The following is a 16,231-nucleotide window of genomic DNA, read 5'->3' as shown; positions in this document are numbered from 1 at the left end:
ACTGACTGTTCCTTCTTTGTATATTTTACTCTTAACATCAACATTACTTACTATGGAAGCCTAGGCTTCAGTCACTAATCCTGTCTCCTTTTCTATTTATTCTTTTTCTGTGTGACCTCACCCAGTCATGTGGTTTAAAATACTATCTCTATGCCATTGATGAATAAATTTATCTTTTTAGTATAGATCTCTCTTCTGAATTCAATTCTACTACATACAACTGCCTACTCAATAGCTCTACTTGGATTCTAATAGACTTACCAAACCATGAATTATCTGAATATAAATTCAACCAATGGTGAAAAGCTTGACACAGGAAATCCAATATATCAAGACATGTGCAGCCTCAGATTGTGATGTATTAGCTATCAATCAAGCTTTGGGAAACTGCAAATCTGATGACTTGCTCTTCTATCTCTCCATTTAATTCACTAACCAAAAAGTGTTAGGCTACTACTCACATAAAAGAGAATAAAACTTTGCCATTTGCAGCAACATGGAGGGACTCGGAGGGTATTACGCTAAGTGAAATAAGTCAGACAGAGAAAGACAAATACTGTATGATATCACTTATATGTGGACTCTTAAACAATACAACAAACTAGAGAATATAACAGAAAAAGAAGCAAACTCACAGATATAGAGAATAAACTAGTGGTTACCAGTTGTGGGGTAGTGGTGTGCAGATATAGGGGTGGGGGAGTGGGAGATACAAATTACTGGGTGTAAGATAAGCTACAAGGATATATTGTACAATATGGGTAAATAGTCAATATTTTGTAATAACTGTAAATAGAGTGTAACCTTTAAAGATTATATTCAAAAATCAATTTAAAAAATTCTTTGAATATTAAGCTATATAGGACCATAAGAAGTGAGTGAAAAGAGAATGGAGTTTAGAGTTATAAAGAGAGCTCCAAATCCTACCTCCTTTTCCTATTTCCAAACTGGGATATTACCACATAGCTTGGAGAGTTGCTATGATATGTGCATAAGTAATGATTACATTACACTGGGAGTAGCAGAAAACTTGACCAAAAAAAGAAAAAGACTTAAATAGGATTAAAAATTTTATATAACAAAAATGCTGGCAGTGGAAAGTTCAGGGCTGGTGGAACTGCCCAAAAAGTCACCTAAAATTCAGGCTTAGTTTACCTTTCCACTCTGCCCTTTTTATTATGTGGTTTCATCAAAGATGGCTGCTCTTCCTCTGGGATCACTGTCACACTGTTGTCCCAAGTAGGAAGAAGGAGTGAGGGAACAGCTAAGGGCAAAAGGCAAAGCTTTTCCTTCCCAGGGATTTGCCCTTTTTTTAAACTGAAGTTAAATTTCTGAAAGGGAACCTTCCCCCAGAGACTTTAACCTCCATTACATTGACCAGAACTATGCATATGACCAGGACTGTATGCAAATGCAGCTTGTTGAATCTGGAATTTTAGCTGGAAACAGTGGAGGCTTGAAAAAAATTGGAGTTATTTTAATAAGAAAAAAGATATATTGGTCATCAACTAACATGTATGTCAAAAAGATTAATTGAGGGCTTCCTTGGTGGCGCATTGGTAGAGAGTCCGCCTGCTGATGCAGGGGACACGGGTTCGTGCCCCGGTCTGGGAAGATCCCACATGCTGCGGAGCAGCTGGGCCCGTGAGCCATGGCCGCTGAGCCTGCACGTCCGGAGCCTGTGCTCCACAACGGGAGAGGCCACAACAGTGAGAGGCCCGCGTACCGCAAAAAAAAAAAAAAAAAAAAAAAAAAGATTAATTGACGTAATGTAAGCAAATGTACCCAGCACAGTTCTTGATACATAGTGGGCAGCTTGGTATATATAAAGCCTATTTTTGATCAACATTCTTTGATTGTTCTCCCTCTATCTTCAAATCTATTCAACACTACCATTAGCCAGTCAGTATTTTACTGTTTTATTAGCAGAAAGGAGACTTGGGTCCAAAACTTTGCTCAAACCTAATATTGCAACAAAAGAATTCCAAGTGGAAGAAATTGCCTGATGCAAGGGATAACAGATAATAATGAGAATGTCAGAGTGAATGATAGGGCATCAACCTAGACCAAAGGGGACACTAGGAGTTGCCAACCACTTACATGGTTCAAGATGTGACAGTAAAAGAGCTAAGAGGGCCTCCCTGGTGGCGCAGTGGTTGAGAGTCCGCCTGCCGATGCAGGGGATACGGGTTCGTGCCCCGGTCTGGGAGGATCCCATATGCCGCGGAGCGGCTGGGCCCGTGAGCCATGGCCGCTGGGCCTGCGCATCCGGAGCCTGTGCTCCGCAACGGGAGAGGCCACAACAGTGAGAGGCCCGCATACCGCAAAAAGAAAAAAAAAAAAGAGCTAAGAGTTTTAGTCAATTCCTCTGTTTCTCTACTTTGCACTAATTCTATCTATCTACAGTTCTGCTCACCACATGCTCACTAGGAGACAAAGATCTGACAATAAAATCTTAATAAAACCTTTTAAGCATGTGAGCTTCTTGCAGTTAGATGATATTTAAAAATGTAACACATTTTCATTGTGGAAAACACTCTTTCTTCAACTTTCAACTGAGAGTTTAAGTCTTCCTCAGCTTAAACTTGTAGCTCTTGTCCTTGTTATCTTTCAGCACAGCTTGGTCAATCAGAAAGGCTCCCACTCTGCACAAAATTATACAACCATGGCAACTGCCCTTTGAAAAGGAAATATTGCCAAAGGGGGAGACAGCCAACTCACTCAGATTCAAGTAGTCCAGAAGTGTTAAGCAGCTGCAAAGAATATCGGAAGGGTGATGGCTGTGGCTTAGGGCATTTTGAGAAATTAATTTGAGAAACTTTCACTTTCTTCATGAACCCCTCTAGTTGAATACCACTTTTCGTAGCATGGAGCTCCTGCCTGTGGAATTCACTATGGCAGGGGGTCAGCACGTCCAATATATAACTGGATTTCAAAACAAGCTGACTATATGCTTTGAACGAAAATAGCACCACTACCTGTTTGCCAGGACAGGGGAAATGCATCATGAGCTGTGGGGTTAAAACACAGTCTCAGTAGGTGCCAGGTTAAGTTGTTCTTTTCTTAATCTATGGTGCATTGCAGCGAAAACACCACTAAAAGACTGTACTTCAACCTGAAGTACCAGTTTTCAATTATTTCAATAGGTAGACATTGAGTATAACACATCATTATTTGTTCACTCTAAATGAGAAAAACTTAAAGAAAAAATTGTCATTTTAAATTCCTTATAGAGTTCCTGTCAAATATATTTTAAATGATATCTTAATGTGTAGGCCTAAATTTCTTTCTTACTACATTTTTTGCCATAAATGAAACTCACCTCATTACTTATAGCATTTGAGAAACAGTATTAGGTGTTTAACTCATTTTATATAACACTTGTCCTAAGAAGTTGTGCATAAAATAATTGAAAAGGAAACCATGGTTTAAAGAAATAAACCATAGTTTATACTTACATAAATAGAATGTTAGTTCATCTATGAGATAGATTAAAACAGAAAGTATAAATACTACCATTGGGAGGTAATATCTGAAATGATTTGTTTAATTCTGGAAAAAAAGATTTTAAGAAATATATCAAAATCAATAGTGTTATGGAGAGTGAGGGATGTATAAACTGGATAAAATAATAATACCTTAAAATATTAATCTACGTTTCTTTTCCACACCTCTATACTTCCTGATAATTTGCCTTTCCCATATTTTGACAAAATCATCTATGTTTCTTTGACTTAAATTGATATTATTACAGTAAAATTACAAAGAAGAATAAAACATTAATACCTGTTTTTTGACTTCCAAAATAGGATTTTCAAGCCCTTAGCAGAAACAATAGTTTTGAAAGCCAAAGCTTTCTTTAAAAATATTATTATATTTCAAACATGCAAAAGGTATGAAGAATAATAAATCAATATGTATTTATCATTCAGCTTAATAATTTAAATGTTATGAATAGAATGTGTGGCTCCTTTTGAGATCTCTCCAACCAATTACATTCTCTTTCCTCTCCTCTATCCTGAATTTAGCAGCTGATCATTCCAATGGTATTTTTTGATTAGGAATGTATTCATAGAGTTTATAACTAAAAATATAAATAGCATACACTTAAACTTTACTCCTATACCTGCCTTCATTTGTATGTCTCCTCCTATTCACTCACTCTGTTTCAGGAAACACTATTTTAGTTTTTTATGTGGCTTTCCAGAGTTTCATTACAACATACATTCCTTTATACATTTTCTACATGTGTATGTTTCTCTACACAGATTAGAATACCGTTCTAAATGTTTCTTAAATTTTATTAATTATTTTTATACAATTTCCTTTTTATTTTCAAAAGTATATTTGTGAGATCCATACACATTTATATTATTAAATCTGATTCATTCATTTTCATTGCTGTATAGTACCCCAGTGTCTAAATATGCCACATTTTAAAATTTATTCTACCAGGGACATTAAGCTGGCCTCAAGTTTTGTTGCTGTTATTGTTGTTTGTTTGCTTTCTTGTTTGTGTGTTTGGTCATGAACAATGCTGCTAAGAGATTATTTTACAGAACTCTTTGTGTGCAAATTTGACCAAGTCTTTATGAGAAGACTATTGAAGAGAGAAATTGCTGGACTGTAGGGTCAGCCCATTTTTTCCTTCACTAAGTGTTGCCAAATTGCTCTCTAAAGTGGTTTTGCCAATTTATACTCCCACCAGAAGTAGGGAGCATTTTTTACTTTACATTTTCAGCGACACTTGCTATTGGTCAACTTTTAAATTTGTGACAATCTAGTCACTATACCATGATATTGATATTTATTTTTGTGTTTCCCCATTACTACTGTGATGTGACACTTGCCTGGTGGGCAGCCACTATTTTAGATTTACTTTATCACATTCTACTTTCCCATGCCCTGTGAATTTTCTTTACTTTTTGAGCCCAGTTCTTCATTTTAAAAGATATTTCTTACCTGAAACCCACCATTTTGGCATTTTTGGTTAATGAAAGTCAAGGAAGCCGGGGATGAGGAACTGGACCTAGACAGATTATATGCACAGATGCAGAGTCAGGATCAAGAGATGTTCCAAACTATATGTAAGCTCCCAGAAATTCAGGATGGATTCTTTTACCCACAGTGATTAGTAGTAAGGGTGGTCTCTAAAAGAGAGCTCCAGCATCTGTACTTGAGGGCAATTGGAGAGCAGTCACATGTACCACTGTTACACATGTTATAAAAGGAATTATTAGAAGACCTAGCAATGGAAAGTCTAAGGAAGATGAGAGGACAGGTGAGCCTTGTTCTCAACATTTAAATGGCTATTCTATAAAGAGTAACATTTCTCTGCAAGGCAGGCATATTTGTTCAAAATAATAGGGAGACTCCAAGATTTTAAAACATGGAAATGGGACTTTTAAAAGGGTAGTGAATTCTCCCAAACCAATAATTTTAAAGTAGTGACTGTAAGGGTATCTGCATTTGGTTTCTGTCTTACCTAAGCCCTAGTCCAGCATTTTACAAATACTATGTACTGAGTAAATATTCATTATTTCAGCCAAGGTATGAACTTATTGACCTCTAAGTCCCTTCTGATCCATAAGAAACTTGTAAATATTTCTGGAGTATTAGTTTTGTATTCACAACCATAGAGCAAGTGCCTTAAGGAAAAACAGAGTATTTTAGGCTTTTATACAAGACTGCTAGAAAGTTTCTATAGATATTCTAGAATAATAGACACTGATTTTCCCCACATTTCATCAGGAGGTGTTTGACCAACTAGACAGGGACAGGTGAGGAGGTGGATGAAATACTGCTCTTGCAAATTTTAGAAAGTCATTCACAAGTTGAAGCTGCCAGGAATCGGAGGCTGGAGAGGATTGTAGGTTTGGTCTAAGGAACCCTAGCCATGGATGAGGATGAAGTGTGCGGGACACCTCCACTCCCCCTCTAGTGAAATAAGAAGTGCTTTTAAGAGAGGCTTGGAGCTTGAGAAACCCTGATGTGGCCCTTAAGTACAGTGTTTATGAGAAAAAGAAAAAGACAGGGAGACAGAGGACACAGAGGTATTTTAAATCCTGCCCTAGATCACCTGTGGGGAGGAATACACCTTGACAGAAGGAGGCTTGAGGAAGTAAGGAGTCAGCAGGAGGGGATGCATTTGGCGGAGAAAGGGAAATGCAGATGAGTGCACTCCCCACATCCTCAGTGGTGGTTGGTGGTATCTGAAGAGAAAGATTCACCTTTAAACACCTTTCATAGCCAGGTCACTGCCAGTGAGGTAAGACTGATGGGCCCCCATCAGTAAAAAAAAAAAAAAAAAAAAAAAAGTTCCCCACTGTCTATCCTGCCCAGATGATTGTTTCCTGCCTATAGCAGACCTGAACTAAAGTTGAGGCAGAGATTTCATTTTTTTTTCCAGTTTCATTGAAAAATAATTGACATATATCAATGTATAGGTTTACGGTATACAGCATGAAGGTTTGATTTACATATATTGTGAAATGGTCACCACACTAGGTTCAGCTAACATCCAAAAGATTTCACTTTGACGAAAGTTCAGTTTTTATTATGACACTGGGCAGGACAAGATATACTGAGCTGAGACTATTGGAGCGACTGAAGTGAAAAGAGAATAATTTTGTAAATATTATTATTATCTTAGAATAAACAGATGAGCTCTCTGAGCTATTTGCCAAAATGTTATTTCAGGAGAGTAAAATGACAGCCGCAGAGATTGGGTTTGTAGAGGCAATTATGAGGAGGAAATGTCTTTGTGATTGTGCTTCTGGGTCTTGCTTATTCAACGTAACAGTTACAAGAACAAAGAGCCAACTCAATACTTGGGGTCAAACAGGATTGGATTCTAATCCTACATCTGAGAATTATTGATGCTAACAGAGTTAACTTGAGTTCTCACTTAAACTCTCTGTGTCTCAAGATCCTTATGTGCAAAATGCCAACATGTCAAGATTAAATGCAATTATGTATATGAAGAAATTAACAGATTGCTTGCCACGTGGAGAATGCTCAGTGTATGTAAATGTCTTTCCCATAGTGAATAACAGAGTTCCAAGTACATTTATGTGCTTTCTAAATGCATGTGAATTCAACTCAGTTCAGCCAAGCCCTTTTCTTTCATTGTCTTCATCATCATCAGAATCAAATATTAGTGAGTTAATAGAGGGGACAGCAAATTATGACCGTTGGACCAAATCCAGCTCACCAACTCGTTTTTGTAAAGTTTTATTGGATAATAGCAACACTCATTCTTTGCATGTATTCTGTGGTTGCTTTCATGTAAAGTATTGGCACTTCATACATTGTAGTGGCAGAGTTGGGTACTTGTGACAAAGTCCGTATGGCATGTAAAGTTCAAACTACTCGCTCTCCGGCCTTTTACAGAAAAAGCTTGCCAAACAGTGAGCTAAAAATTGTGCTCTTACAATATGCCATTTATCAAACGATGCCTTTACAATCATTGTCTCATTTAATTTTTACAAAATCTTCTCTGTATTAATCTCTAATTCTCAGGACTTACTGTAAAACTAAATAAAGATATTCCTCATCCAGAGTACATAACCCTTTGTAGAGGGAAGTAACAGAGACCTCTACTACACACCATTACACAGGGTCCCAGTGTTCCACCATCTTTAGCTACACCTCTGGAATGTGCTTCCTCTTCTATCATTATGGTAGAGGGAAAATTGAAGGAGTGTTGTTCACTGGGTCTTAAATTTTTACACATGGAAGTGACACCCATCACTTCCACTCATAGCCCATTATGCAGAGTTAATCATATGGTCTCACCCAGTTGCAATGCTTTTTTTTTTTAGTTTTACTTTTTAGTTTCTAATTTCTTTTTTTTTTAAACATCTTTATTGGAGTATAATTGCTTTACAGTGCTGTGTTAGTTTCTGCTTTATAACAAAGTGAATCAGTTATACATATACCTATGTTCCCATATCTCTTCCCTCTTGCGTCTCCCTTCCTCCCACCCTCCATATCCCACCCCTCTAGGTGGTCACAAACCACTGAGCTGATCTCCCTGTGCTATGCAGCTGCTTCCCACTAGCTATCTAGTTTACGTTTGGTAGTGTATATATGTCCATGCCACTCTCTCACTTTGTCACAGATTACCCTTCCCCCTCCCCACATCCTCAACTCCATGCTCTAGTAGGTCTGTGTCTTTTTTTTTTTTTTTTTTTTTTTGCGGTACGCGGGCTTCTCACTGTTGTGGCCTCTCCCGTTGCGGAGCACAGGCTCCGGACGCGCAGGCTCAGCAGCCATGGCTCATGGGCCCAGCCGCTCCGCGGCATATGGGATCCTCCCAGACCGGGGCACGAACCCGTATCCCCTGCATCGGCAGGCGGACTCTCAACCACTGCGCCACCAGGGAAGCCCAGGTTTGTGTCTTTATTCCCGTCTTTCCCCTAGGTTCTTCATGACTTTTTTCTTTTTTTTCTTAGATTCCATATATATGTGTTAGCATACGGTATTTGTTTTTCTCTTTCTGACTTGCTTCACTCTGTATGACAGACTCTAGGTCCATCCACCTCACTACAAATAACTCAATTTCGTTTCTTTTTATGGCTGAGTAATATTCCATTGTATGTATGTGCCCTATCTTCTTTATCCATTCATCTGTTGATGAACACTTAGGTTGCTTCCATGCCCTGGCTATTGTAGATAGAGCTGCAATGAACATTTTGGTATATGACTTTTTTTGAATTATTTCTCAGGGTATATGCCTAGTAGTGGGATTGCTGGGTCGTATGGTAGTTCTATTTTTAGTTTATTAAGGAACCTCCATACTGTCCTCCATAGTGGCTGTATCAATTTACATTCCCACCAACAGTGCAAGAGTGTTCCCTTTTCTCCACACCCTCTCCAGCATTTATTGTTTCTAGATTTTTTGATGATGGCCATTCTGACCGGTGTGAGATGACATCTCATTGTAGTTTTGATTTGCATTTCTCTAATGATTAATGATGTTGAGCATCCTTTCATGTGTTTGTTGGCAGTCTGTATATCTTCTTTGGAGAAATGTCTATTTAGGTCTTCTGCCCATTTTTGGATTGGGTTGTTTGTTTTTTTGTTATTGAGCTGCATGAGCTGCTTATAAATTTTGGAGATTAATCCTTTGTCAGTTGCTTCATTAGCAAATATTTTCTCCCATTCTGAGGGTTGTCTTTTGGTCTTGTTTATGGTTTCCTTTGCTGTGCAAAAGCTTTGAAGTTTCATTAGGTCCCATTTGTTTATTTTTGTTTTTATTTCCATTTCTCTAGGCGGTGGGTCCAAAAGGATCTTGCTATGATTTATGTCATAGAGTGTTCTGCCTATGTTTTCCTCTAAGACTTTGATAGTGTCTGGCCTTGACTCAGGAGCACATGGATTTTTGGTGATCCGTATTTTTTGCCATACCCATGAGGTAGTTAACATTTTATAAATACTTTAAAGATAAGGATACAGGAGGTGAGAGAGACTAAGAAACTTGTCCAAAGCTGCACAGCTGGTAAATGGCAGAGCCAGAGTTGAAATCTAAGCCCTTAGATCCACAGATCATAGTATCTTACTGCCTTATTCCTCTTTTCCCTAAATACCCTTCATTGTCCCTCATTCCCCAACCAATCCGTCCGTTCCTATTATCAGGTTGGTTTTTAACCTGAAAGATATTGAATATGACAAAGGTTCTCATCTGAGAGGAGATGACCTCCCCACAAGATTTCTACTTCTCTGTGTATCTTTCTGGTTATACACCTAGTTGAGTTTGGTAATTTAGAAAGCATCTGTATATACTTTTGTGATCATTAATTCAGCAAAAACATGAGTACCTACTCTGCAATAAATACCTAGAGTCTAGTAGGAAATTGAAGAACATAGTATAAAAATTTTCTTTATAGATTATCTTATAAATTTTCTTGGAAAAAATTCCAAAATAATCAAAGCTGCTTCATTACAAAATTCCATTGGAGGAGATATCTTTAACATTGTTACTCACATGGACAAGAGTCGTTTTCCTCATATTTCATTTCACTTTTTTCTTTCTTTTTCTAGATCCTTGTAACATACTTGAGAGTCTTGAGGTTTTCTTTATACTACCAAATAAGTGTGACTAGATAATCTAAACAAGGTTTGTCTTATGTTTTCGTTGTTGTCATTGTTAGTTTATGTATAAAACAAACAAGAAACCCACTTGTTTTAACCTGGAATTCTTCTACATACATATAGTCAGAATATATTTTAAATGGTTTTGCAGATAATGTTTAGAAGGAAGGAGTTTGGTTTAGCACATATTTCAGGTAATGTTTTTGTTTTTTTTATTGAACAACCATAAGATAGAAAGATAGATGTAAAATTTCAAATTATAGGTAGAAATAAGCATCTAATTTTAAATATTAATGTCCTAATGTAACAGAATATGTATATAAATATGAATTGTAAAAGTACTTATTTTATGTTACTCTGTCTTATTTTCAATGTTTAAAAATATACAAAATTAACTTCAAAAATGATAGGCCTGATAGGAAGCAGAGGAGCAGTAGTTAAGTGCTGGGGCTTAAGTCCTCTGCCTGTATTTCTTTGTAAAACTTGTCCAGCAAAACTCAGAGAGTATATCAAAGACATGGTGAGTAGATCCTGCTGAAAAGTTCCTCAGGCATATCATTCAAAATTAGACATGCCTTTTCTCTCATACTATTATTCTTGTCCAGAACTTGAAGTAGGCAGTTTTCAGACCTGCTGCTTCTTCCAAATTGTAATCAATAAATGACATCCTTATTCATGAGAATCTGTTCTAATTTAGAAGCCTTACCTTTGCATGTACCTTTACCATTAAAACCTCAAGGGAAAGTAATTAAATTTAATAGCCTCTATGTGTTCTAAACAAAGATGTACAATAGATACAATGATGATGATCAAATTCAAGTACTTACAGAAATCAGTACTTTGGAAATTCAGATGTAATTTCATATTTGTGGTGCTCTATTCTGGAACTATGGAAATATTTTAATTGTCATTAGAATGGTATTTTTCCCTGTTTTGGAATTTTAATAAGTAATTATTGATATTTATTCTCACTTATCTTTCTCTCAGCTCATGGAGTAAGGTACTGCTGTGTTGAATACATATTTTCCAACGTCATCTTTATAAACTCAAAACTGATTTGATTATTTGCTTCAATAAGGAACAAAAGGGTACTGAACCGGCTACCCAAGACACATGAAACAATGAGAATGTGGACCTAGCGGAGAGTAGATGCTCGTAAATAAGGCACCAATTTTGCAGATACACAAATCTGAAGTGTTTTTAAGTTTTCAACATTTACCATCAGTATAGTATTTGAACATAGAAAAGAATAGACTATGGCATTTAAACATAAGCGAACAAATCTGAACCACACGAAAGAGATAAATGCAAACTGAAGCTACAATAATATTCCATTTTTCACTTGTCATTTGGCAAAGATCAAATATTATAAAATGTATTTTGACACATTTTTTAAATAGGCTCTCTCACACATTGCTTGTGAAAACAGAAATTGGTTTAGCCTCTTTGGATGGTAATTCTAGCCATTTGTTAAATTATGAATCCATATAGCTTCTGACCAGAAATTAAACTTTTAGCAATCATTTTGTAGACGTGTTCAAAGATGTATGAACAATTATATTCATTTCAGTACTGCTTGTAATGGCAAAAAAAAATAAAAAAGGAAACAACCTCAAGTATCTATCACTAGGGACTCATTAAGTCAATTATGGAATACGGCACAACTGTTAAAAGTTGTATGTACTAATACGGAATGAACAATAAGATATAATGTTGAGTGATTAAAGAAACAAACAGAACAGTGAAAGCCTACCATGAGCCAAATATTCAAACACAAATATATGAAGATATGCAAGATATTTCAGAAACTGCAAAAAAAAAAAAAGAAACACTTGCTCTGGGCAAAGTAGTTGGTTTGGGGGAAAAGGTAGGAAGGAATCTTCAGTATAGCTGAACATTTATAATTTGTATGCATTGCCTATTCAAAAATGATCAAAAAACAGTAATTTGGGAAACGATTTAACTGTAATATAAGAATTATGGACATGATTATTCAATTATTACTTTCTATAAGAAACAAATATTGATATCATGAGATTGAAATTTATATTTAATACAAATAGATTTTTATTATTTCAAGAAATCTATGATATTAATGAGGCTAAATAATTGTAAAATGTGGTTCTTGCTATCTTTTATCCCTATCCCTGTCTTTTATAAGGATGCTAATATTTGATTTTAGATATGGTGCTATGATGAAATCAGTCTTGTGTTGTTAATTATTCAAATATCCAGCCTTCCTTGCTGAAATCATTCTAATTATTCCCAGTGCTCAACAGTATTAGTAAAAGTTACATTTGAATTAAAAATAATTTAAATTGAGTCCTTAATATTCCCACAAGCATTTAGCTATTTTTATATTTCACCTCTTGAGATTAAAAAAGTAAAAGTAAAAAGATTGAATGTAGCCAATATCATTGTTTTAATTGAAATAATTCTGTGTTTTTATCTCTAATACAATACCATAGAAGGTAGATTAAAATGAGCTTCCTCTCTCTTTTCTGATTTGTAAATCCCACCTCTCATATTAACTCCTCATTTACACTTTTAAAAATTTTATGATGCTCATATTCTTTTATTATCTGTTAGGTTAATCAGAGGACAAGATTTTATGTACATTTTCTAGTGCATTGCCCTTGAGGAATGAAGATTATTATTCATCCTGAATAAATAAATACCATGTAAATTTGTAATGGTAGATTTTAAACAACATAAACTGCCACCTAACATAATCTCTTGTCTGCTAGATTATGCTATCTATATTCCAAAGTAGATTTTACACATATCTGTGCAAAATAATATTATGTATTATTGAAAATAACATGCGGCTTTTGGCAAACTAAAAAACCCATTATAGTGTCTATTAAATTATTTAACAAATAATTTCAAGACTATGGTTCTTCTATTTAACATTGATTTGGATGGGAGGCAAGGACACAAGCCAGCCTGAAAAATAAGATTTAGAAACAGGGAAGATACATACAATCCTTTCATTAGTGAGTCTTGAAATTTTGATTTAGGTTAGATAAATTAAATTACTTTGGCCTGAGCTGCCTTTCCCCCACCGCAGCAGTATTATTCTCCAGAGTCTATTTTCTACATCTGTATATGTGATTTACAGTGATGGCATTCAAAGACTCTATGTACCATTTCTCCCTTCGATACCATATACAGTGGAGAAACAAGGCACAATAAGGAAAAAAAATATGTCCAACTTAAATATGAATCTTCATTGAAATTTCTATTTGTGATGGTTCTAAAATTCTTTACCATAAATTTTCTGGGATATGCAAGCTTTAAAAAAATTTTATTAGAGTTTCTCTTAGCCAGAAAATAAATTCTTTTCTGTGACCTTTGAAAAGTAATATGAATGCTTTATTTCTCATGTTACTTTTATGAAGCAGCAGTCTTGAAATGCAAAACCCAGTCATTAGTCACACCCTAGATTAAGGTGACTGTATTTTCACTGTACCCCCAAAAGAGCTCTTTGATAACTGGGACATTGTCCCCATAATACAATGCCTCCTTTAATTTAATTAACTAGTTTGTCAGTTCTGAGCCTGAGCTACAGGGAATTTTAAGGAAGGACTGAGGAGTACAATGGCCTCAGACACTGGCAGAAATTTTGTGAAACCAGTAGTTATACTCAAAATACATAGATTCTCTACCCTGTGTTGTATTAGAACATGGCAAGATTAGCATCTAAAGTAAGTCTCTCCTTTTAGACATATAGAAACATTGTCTTACATCAAACACTTCAAAAGGTTGACACGTCAAAACTAAAGTTTGAATAAGTCAATGTTTTCTTTTGTCCATTCAGAATTGGGGAAAACTCAACCACTTATATTACTTTTTTATCCAGAATCTTACTATGAGGAGCTCGCTAATGACCCTAGAAGCCAGCGTGCTTTGACCACACAGATGGACACGCTTGTGACTGAGAAAAGTTGCTGACATGATGAAAGTCTGATCCCTTTTGAAACAGGTGAGCCCTGCAGTAAAACTGAAAAATATTTTCAAATTTCTCAAAAACAATATTACTGGCCACATTGCCATAATGCTTATTTCCTAAATCCAGCAAGTATAATTGTTGATCTGTTTATCTTCCTGAGTGGGCTCTTTTTTGCAGAAAAGAATGTGATTCATTGTCTTTCTAGCTGAAGGTGATCAGTGGTAATTCAAGAACTTCTATAAAGGAAATGGTTATGGAAAAGAGGCTAGTGGATACAGGTTGAAGTTGTCTCACATAACACACAAATGATATTTATTTATTTTTAATTTATTATTATTATTTTTTATGGTACACGGGCCTCTCACTGTTGTGGCCTCTCCCGTTGCAGAGCACAGGCTCCGGACGCGCAGGCTCAGCGGGCCCAGCCACTCTGTGGCATGTGGGATCTTCCCAGACCGGGGCACGAACCCGTGTCCCCTGCATCGGCAGGTGGACTCTCAACCACTGCGCCATCAGGGAAGCCCACAGATGATATTTATTTTGATTGTATTCTCATTCATGGGCAAAGGTAATAGAAAATGTGGGGCGGTTCCTAAACCTCTGACCACTCTTCTCCCAAGTTGCTGCTGGCTCTAATCACAAATTAAAATGCTAAAATGCGGGCTTCCCTGGTGGCGCAGTGGTTGAGAGTCCGCCTGCCGATGCAGGGGACACGGGTTTGTGTCCCGGTCCGGGAAGGTCCCACGTGCCGCGGAGCGGCTGGGCCTGTGAGCCATGGCCGCTGAGCCTGCGCGTCCGGAGCCTGTACTCTGCAATGGGAGAGGCCACAACAGTGAGAAGCCCGCGTACAGAAAAAAAAAAAAAAAAAATGCTAAAATGATTTGGAAAAAATCACAACCCAACCAGAATACAAGAACTATAGAAACTGTAATTCCTGGCTGCTGATCTAGACCACCGACACACGAAGCACTGACAGCAAATCTCTTTTCTTCCAAGAAATATTTGCAACCAGGAAGGTTTTTGCAAGCCCATTGTCAGGTTTTATACAACGTTTAATGACAAATTTTCCAGTGTGGATTAAATTTTAGATGTATCACTAATTTAATGAAGGGCCTCCAAAATATCACATTTCATCAAGTTATTCTGGCTGGTTTAACAATTTTGTGGTGAGGGGAGCGTGGAGAGAGAGAGAGAGATAATAGATAAAATAGTTAATGTTATGCTTAAAATACCAATTCCATATTTTAGGTAAAATGCCTTAGTAGCTCAACATCACTAATTTAATTCAAGTTATAAATGTGAAAAAGAAAGCAATTTCCTGACAAATCCTTCAGATTATCTTGAGGACCAACAAGAAATTTTCGCTTCTCATCACTCATTTGAGATAGGTTTAAGCTTATTTTTAATATTAGGTCTAGTTCCTTAGGAAACGGACCTTGAGATGGATATTTGCATGGAAGTAGTTTCTTGGAAAGAAACATAATTTCTTCATAACAGTGTCTGAGAGGAAGAGAATAAAACAGGATTTGTAAGAGGAGCAATTGTGATGCAGCTGCAACAGAGCCTCAGCTAATTCCTCAGAGAACTCCAAGGGAATAGCCCTTCAGAGTCCCAAGTTGAAGCAAAAAGGTACCAAAGTCCAGCCTCTCACAAGGACAAGTCCATGGATGTGATGCCCCTAGGGAAGGGCAAGGACAAGGCATTTTACTTTGGTCTAAGGCCATGACTGGAAAGGAACTCAGCTCAAAGTCCTCACCAGGCAGCCCTCCCAGCAGCCAAACAACTGTCTTAGTCTAAAGGGGCATCTACATTTTTCTTCCATATAAATCTTAAATCATTCAACTTTTGATAATGAGAACCCATTGAACCCTAGTTTCTAATATCGACAATGCAGTAATGTTATTTAGGGCTAATATATTGAGAATATTATTGCCTCTACGAAGATAGCACATTTTAAATATTTGGCAAGGTTTGTGTGTGCTTGTTATTGACAGAATGGACTGTTTACCATCATTAATTTCTTATTAGAGATCTTTAAAGCGTAGATTTTTGACACAACACACAGTTGCAAATAGACAGAATTTATGTCAGTGCGACTGTCACAGATGAAAAGAAAGGACTTTGCTTTTGTAGTTCTACTTTTCAATCAATATTTGTTTAAGGCTTGGTTGAAAGGAGTTCCGT

The sequence above is a fragment of the Mesoplodon mirus genome (genome assembly GCF_964341445.2).
Source record: "Mesoplodon mirus genome assembly, chromosome: 11".
Classification (NCBI taxonomy): Eukaryota; Metazoa; Chordata; class Mammalia; order Artiodactyla; family Ziphiidae; genus Mesoplodon; species Mesoplodon mirus.
This window is presented reverse-complemented; position numbering follows the sequence as displayed.